At 35.4% G+C, this 8,305-nt stretch overlaps 1 non-coding gene across 1 annotated transcript; it reads right to left on the bottom strand.

Annotated features, from left to right (window-relative positions):
- Positions 1-5,801: 5,801 nt before the first annotated feature.
- Positions 5,802-5,908, bottom strand: LOC141687691 (small nucleolar RNA R71). The gene has a single exon (XR_012561178.1). It is a non-coding gene; the product is annotated as a small nucleolar RNA R71 (small nucleolar RNA).
- Positions 5,909-8,305: the final 2,397 nt, after the last annotated feature.

Here is an 8,305-nt window from a genome sequence, read left to right as displayed (position 1 = left end):
TTACAAGGTCTTTTTGAGGTTGTAACTCACTTACACTGAGGAGCGACCCAACTGTTAGTGTTTGTGCCCTAAACACAACACTTTATAATGTTTTAGTTTAAGATATTAGGATTATTAATGTTTATGTTCTATCGATTATTCCCTTTCTAGTTTATTAATTCTTAATTTACTGCGATATAAATGTTAGATTAATAAATATCCTTGGAATATGATATGCAATTCTGTATCTCCAAGTACGTGACTTAGAAATGAGATTATGAGAATAATATCAATATTCCTAAAGGTCCATAGTCGAGTATTATTATTAAGGGACAATAATAATGCATTAAGACTGGTGTGTTTGTTGACTGATGTTCACATCTCATTGATCAAAGGTATAGTGATACTAAAGTAAAAAACACAGGCACATGTATTTTACAGGGTGCTGGACAAACCCAATGTGAGATTCTACATGTCTGTTGTGTCATAAGTAATTCTCACAGTGATAATGATGCAATGGTCCTTAGGCCTGAAGTCATTATATTTCTATACGAGAATTTATATACATAGATTCCTTTAATAGTTATCCTTGACCGGGTAATGATAAAAGTGGACATTGGGTATATTATGAATCGTATGAGAAATATGAATAATCTAGATGAGATTTAACCCTCCTATTTTAGGAGTGATATTATTGGCGTCTTGTGTGAGCTAGACTATGAAATGCGTGGTCACGCTCAAATGTTGATTTGATATGACAGTCTACTCATTAATCAAGGAAACCTAGATGAAACATTGATGAGGATGACACATTACATGCCTCTAGTTTAATCTACAATATTTGGTTAAAGGGATTATATTACATTGCACATAATTTATGAAAGGTTTAATCGATCACCGATTCAATTATTATTACTTGGGTAGCAATGATGTATTACTAGATACCGCTCATTGTTTACAATTTTAAATTAGATTTAAAATTCGTTGCCAACGTAATAATAACCTATAGGGTCACACACTAAGAATGCTTGAAAGGTTATTTAATTTAAATTGGATTTAAATTATATTAAAGTAATTCGAATTATTTATAATATTAATTAAGTATGACTTAATTAATTAGATAAATATTGATATTCGAATTTACTATTATTAATTATGAAATTCATTTGTTAAATAATTAAGTATGACTTAATTATTATACAAATAGGAATTTTGAATTAATAGTAACTCCTAATTAATTAAGAGTTATAATTCTTATTATACTCTCTATATAATATCTCTTGTGTGGCTAATTTTGAATAAAAGACTTTTACTAAAACCCTAGCCACCAAGGGAGAAGATGGAGAGATCAAGAAGAAACGAGTTTGTGCTAGTACACATTCAATCCTTGCGTTCAAGCATTCGTGTGAATACCGATAGAGCGTAGATCACGAGAGCGGGATGCGTGGTGATTGAACAAGCTTTGGATCTCCATTAGTCAACCAATTTGTAAAGCTTCTTAAGGTAAACAATCTGATCTACGAATTAAATATCTATTTTTCGCATGGATCCTGCGGTAGGTTTCAAAAATTCTGATTTTTCATGTTTTTAATTACTGTTTCTGTTGCGTTTATGTGCTCGAAACCCAACACCAACCTTAGACCAAGCTTATGAAGTCTTATGGCGGTCTTAACTCACTTACACTGAGGAGCCACCCAACCTTAGACCGTGCAGTAAAAAGGCCATATGTATATATAATAATAGGGTTTTATAATTAAATAAATATATGGTAATCCTTTGTTAAACTTGAATGATGGTTAGTGTTAAGTAATGAAGTGTTTAATATCTATTCTAGCACTAAACTTGGGAGCTATTAACTCGCATGGCTTTTCATGTTAAAACTCGTGTGTCTTTGTTCTTTGTTCATATGAGAGCATTTTGTTAAGCTAAACACACAGGCACACTCTTTACTTATGTTTAATATATATATATATATATATGGTTATGTTGTGCGTGATCTTGATGTCACTACCCCATAGATGGTCTTTACCAACATCCAAAAATGGTGTTGCCTTAAAAATTATTGCCTTAAGTGGATTGAAAAGTGAAAAAGATGTATGGCAACATCATAACTAATTGTTTCTATAAATGTTTCCTTAGATTTTCTATGCCAACACCTCCTTTGGTGTTACCTTAGACGGGTGAAAATTTGTAAAGAAGAGCAGGGGAATAATACCGCTCTGGCTAAAAAAATTTGGCCGCACAAATTAAAAAATAAATTTTAAATAATCACTCTCAGAAAAACATATACTCCTCTCACTCCTCTAAGATAAACACTCACTCCTCTCGCACAAAAGCTCACACACTCACAAATAATCACGAACACACTCACAAACACTCATCTCTGCTTCTCTACACCTCTTTGGATCCGTAGTCGAACTCATCTCTGAATTGTAAGAAATAAAAGATTTAAATTGGTGTTGATATAATTCTTTCCCTAATAACAAACTTCACAAAAATACTTAATAGTCAGTACCATTGAGCATGATAGATGATAATGCAGAGTGAACTAGCACACCCACTGATTAAGTTATAAGTTGCAAACTACAAATTGCAAATGAAAAAATCGTCTTATATCATCCAAAAAGATTTCAAGAACATCAAAATTTAGTTAACAATTATTTAGAATGTGGAAATAATTTCGGACATATATGATTCATTCCATTGAATATATAGTAAAAAAAGGTGTATGTAAATGTAATAAAATAAATGAAGTACGTGAAATGTCGATGTAACAACGGAGTAAAATTTTGAAAAAGGTAAAAGATTTGATTATATATAGTTAGATTTAGTTTTTATATTTAAATACATAAATATACATATATAATACTACGTAACCGTGTGAATTTTTTATTTGATAAAATACGCTAAAAATTTATGTAATATTTTCAATGAATCTGATCATTATCGTGGATTATTATCATGTCCATTTTGAAGGGTTTTGAGGCATAAAACACTATGAAAACCTTAATTAAAAATTGTAAAAACTAAAATTTATCGACACCCTTCGTATGATCCATGCAAAAAATAGATATTTAATTTATAGATCATATAGTTTACCTTCAAAAGTTTTATGTACTGGTAGAATAATGAAGATCCTAGCTTTAATATTGATCACCATGTTTCCTGCCTTGAGAGATCTAAGCTATAGAGGTCTCTGTAAGATATTGAATGCAACACAGGGGGTGAATGTGTTTCTAGAATTTTTAGCCTTTTTAAACTTGTTTGGATATTGTGTGAACAAAGCAGTTTATCTTTGCAGAGATATTGTGTTAACAGAAATAAATTAACAAGCACAATATTTCAGAACTCACTTAATTTGTATTAATTAAGTTTTTCTTGCTACAAATTTTGTGTTCTTAAAAATATGAGAACTCAGCTTCTTCCTTGAGAGAATACAAGAAAATATGAATTTGTTTGTTACTACTAGACTAAGGACCAGTGCATGCTTTATACACTAGCAACACAGGTTCACAAGACTTGCACTAAAATGTACTAAACTACTTTCTAAAGCAACCTTTTTATATTTACATTTCTAGCTTATAAAATCTGTACAGAATCTTGTAGATCTATCACCATCCTTTGTCCAGTTAATCTTTGCTCTTGATCTTGTATTCTTCCAGCTACTTTGTAGACTTTTCAATATAGTGAATAGATCATTTTTGACTGATGTTGAGTGGCATTTATGACACTTTATAATGCTCTAATAAGCTTCGAATTGATGCGTTTGTAAACAAGTTGTTAAGTATTTTAACGTATATTCGAGTTTTTTTACATTTCAGGCATTATCTAGGTAATCAGGTGAATTAGCATTATTTTGGTGCTAATTTGGTGTCAAGGTGTTGTTGGAATGAAAGCTCGTGGAAAGCCAACTCGAAGTAGCATGAAAAAGATGAAATCTGAGTTTTTCCCAGAAGGACGGCGCGCCCGCGCCGTGATAGCGCGCGACCGCGCCGGGGTTCCAGAAAGACAGCGCGCCTGCGCTGTGATAGCGTGCGGCCGCGCCGGTGCCGAATTTAAGAATCATGTTTCTACTTTGATTCTAAAAGTGAAGACTTCCATATTATTTAGGGCTGCTATATATATTCAAATAAGGTCGTTTTTAATAGAGAGACATCCTAGAGTGTAAGGAGAGCCGTAAGAAGACCGTATTAGCACGATTCAATAAAGACGAAGAAGATCTTGTTTTACTTGTGAACCTTTGTTATAAGTTGTAATTGGTTGTTAGTTTTCTTATTTGTGAACCTTACTCTTGTATCGTACTTGGTTGTATTAATTCGTTATAAATACTACATTTATTATACCATGCTTTCATCGGAGCCCACATTGATGATGATTCCAATTATGGGCTAATCATTATCGTGGGGTTCTAGCGGATTTATTTATGGATTTCTTTAGTTAAATTATTTTGATGCCTTAGTATGGAGTGATTGTATGATAACCTAGTATTGGTTGTGCGTATTCGTCTTCTGAGCGTCGCGAACTTGTAAGATAGTTTGTTAATTCTTAATGAAGCGACAGTGAATTTAAGGATTTAGAGCTTTCCATGCTAGCATAGGTTCATGTATTTGTTATGCATGATTCGTAGGTAATTTTAACCATCTTACTTGTCCTGTGTAATTAAGATAGATAACTTGCGCTTAAACCATTATGTTGTCAAATTCTATAGATATATAGGGTCTCAATATAATTGGTGTCTATTCAGATTCTATCTCTTTTGTGGATGTTTGGTAGTATGGTACTCGTGTAACGAAAGTTGGCATTTATCAGTTTCATGTTGTCAGATTAGTGTCATCACCATTGCATGCTAAAGTTGAGAAAAATAAGGCTATTGAATGAAGTATTTAATGAAGTTAGAATCCCATGTTTGTCATATATATTAATTCAATCAATCTTATTTTCGTAGTTATAATTGTTAGTTTAATTCTTAGTTATAAACAACATCAATTTGTTATCGTCTTAGCATTGAATAATAACCATACATCATTGCTTAAGTACATAAATTAATTAGTTAACCAATGCAGTCTCTATGGGAATGAACTAGAAAAGATTCTATACTACTTGCGAACTCGTATACTTGCGTGTATTATTAGCATGTGTTTAGCGACTAACAAGTTTTTTGGTGCCGCTGCTGGGGACTGCAGTGTTAATTTATAGTTTATGCGCTTTCCATCAATGGTTATTAAAGTTCATTGACTTGGACACTGTTACTTATATGTTTCCTTATCTTATTTCAGGTGATCTAGCGAGCGTGTATGCATACGCGTTCTCGGACTTGTAATAGAAATCTGGATCAAGCCGAGGAAGAAGCGATAGTGGTTCGTAGGGAAGTTTTTTAGGACGAAGAGAATGTAGAAGAAAATGAAAAAGTTGAAGAACCCGTGGTAGTAGCGATGGGAGATCAAGCAGAAAATCATAAGGCTTTGATGGACTATTCTCAGCCTAATATCAATGACATTTAGTCAAGAATTATCAGACCAGTCATCTCGGCTAATACTTTTGAGATGAAAGCAGGCACGATTCAGATAATACAGAACTCAGTTGAGTTTTGGGGTTCTCCTAATGAAGACCCCAACATGCACATCAGGTATTTTATTGAGATCTCCGATACTTTTAAGTTCAATGGTGTGACTGAAGATGCTATCAAGCTGCGACTCTTCCCATTCTCTCTGAGGGACAAAACTAAGTGCTGGTTACATTCTCTACCACCAAGGTCTATCACTAAATGGGAAGATCTTGCTCAAAAGTTTCTCACTAAATTCTCCCATATGGAGAAAAATGCTGCAATCAGGAATGTTCTTACTCAGTTTGCTTGGTAAACTGGAGAATCTCTGTGTGAGGCTTGGGATCGATATAAAGAGATGCAAAGGAAGTGCCCACACCATGACATGCCTGATTGGATGATTATCAATTATTTCTACAATGGATTGGGTGCTACTTCTAGACCCATGCTTGATGCAGTATGAGGAGGAGCCTTGTGGGCTAAAAGCTATGATGAAGCTTATAAATTGATCGAACTGATGGCTGCTAATGAGTACCGGAATTCTTCCCAGAGACTGACTCAGGTAAAAGTAGCAGGAATTCTGGAGTTGGATGCAGCAACTGTTATAGTTGCCCAACTTAAGGCGTTGACGATGAAGGTGGACTTTTTGGCTAATTATGGAGTTAATCAAATCACTAGTGTCTGTGAGCTTTGTGCTGGTGCCCATGAGACTGATCAGTGCGCAATTTCTAGTGAATCATCTCAGTTCGTAAGCAATTTTCAGCATTCGCAGCAACCAGTGCTAGCCACTTATCATCCCAACAACCGCAATCATCCTAATTTCGGTTGGAGTAACAACCAGAATGCGGTTCAACAGCCTTATCAGCAGTACCCAACTAAGCTGTATAACCTTCTTGGTTTTCAGCAACCGCAATATGCACCAAGACAACAACTCCAGCTGCAACAAGCTAATAAAAAATCTGAATTAGAGGAGTTGAATCTTATGTGCAAAAGTCAAGTTATTTCTATCAAGACCGTGGAAAATCAAATTGGGAAAATTGCCAATGCCTTGCTTAATCGTCAACACTACCTAGTGACACTGAAGTACTAGGAAAGAGGGAAGCTAAGGAGCAGGCAAAGGAAATCACTTTAAAGTCTGGAAAGGTTGCGAATCCCGAACAAACTCAAGTGTTGACTGAAGAAGCTGAGGCGGAGAAAGAAGTAGAAGTGGAACCAAGGAAGACCGTTGTTGAGCACACTTCTCCTGAGGGTAATATAGGGGAGAAACAGATCTATCCTCCACCGCCTTTCCCTAAGTGGCTACAGAAGAAAAAGCTGGATAAGCAATTTGAGAAGTTTCTGGAAGTGTTCAAGAAACTTCATATTAACATACCTTTCACTGAGGCTCTTGAGCAGATGCCTAGTTATGCAAAGTTTATGAATGTTATTTTCTCTCGGAAGGTGAAGCTAGATGATTTAGAGACTGTTGCTCTCACGGAGGAATGTAGTGTTGTGCTACAACAGAAGTTACCTCCGAAGCTTAAGGATCCAGGAAGCTTCACTATTCCATGTACTATTGGAAAAGTGTCTTTTGACAGATGCTTATGTGACTTGGGAGCTAGCATCAATCTGATGCCTTTATCAATCTTCAAGCAGTTGGACTTACCTAATCCCAAACTGACTTATATGACCTTGTAGTTGGCCGACCGTTCTATTACATATCCGTGAGGTATTGTGGAGGATGTCTTGGTCAAGGTTGATAAACTCATATTCCCTGCTGATTTTATAATTCTTGATTTCGAGGAAGATAAGAAGATTCCCATAATCTTGGGAAGACCTTTCTTGGAAAATGGACGAACCTTGATAGATGTGCAGAAGGGTGAGCTCACAATGCGAGTTCTGGATCAGGATGTTACTTTTAATATGTTCAACACTATGAAATTTCCTACTGATAATGAGGAGTGCTTAAAAGTGGAGTTGGTTGATTCAGTGGTCACATCGGAACTTGACCAATTGCTAAGGTCTGATGCCTTAGAAAAAGCCTTGTTGGGGAATTCAGATAATGAAGATGACGAAGGTGAAGAACAATTACAATACTTTAATGATTCTCCCTGGAAGAGGAAGATTGATATGCCTTTTGAATCTCTTGGAATGGAGGAATTAAACAAAGCTCCTAAATGCCTCAAGCCATCTATTGAGGAAGCTCCCACTCTTGAGATTAAGCCTTTACCTGAGCATTTGAGGTATGCGTTTTTAGGTGATGCATCTACTCTGCCTGTTATTATTGCATCTGACCTTTCAAGTAGTGATGAGGAAAATCTTTTGAGGATTCTAAGAGAGTTCAAATCGGCAATTGGATGGACTATAGCAGATATCAAGGGAATCAACCCTTCTTATTGCATGCATAAAATTCTGCTAGAGGAAAGCAGTAAGCCTACGGTCGATCAGCAAAGATGACTTAATCCAATCATGAAAGAGGTAGTAAAGAAGGAAATTCTTAAATGGCTAGATGCACGGATCATCTACCTTATTTCTGACAGTTCATGGGTAAGCCCGGTTCAATATGTGCCAAAGAAAGGTGGAATTACTGTGGTAGCAAATGAGAAGAATGAGCTTATTCCTACTACAATAGTCATAGGGTGGAGAGTTTACATGAACTACAGGAAGCTGAACAAAGCCACTAGGAAGGATCACTTTCCTTTGCCTTTCATTGATCAGATGCTCGACAGGTTGGCTGGTCATGAGTATTATTGTCTTCTGGATGGTTATTTAGGTTACAATCAGATTTGTATCGCTCCAGAAGAT

This window comes from Apium graveolens, chromosome 9 (genome assembly GCF_009905375.1).
Source record: "Apium graveolens cultivar Ventura chromosome 9, ASM990537v1, whole genome shotgun sequence".
Lineage (NCBI taxonomy): Eukaryota > Viridiplantae > Streptophyta > Magnoliopsida > Apiales > Apiaceae > Apium > Apium graveolens.
This window is presented reverse-complemented; position numbering and strand designations above follow the sequence as displayed.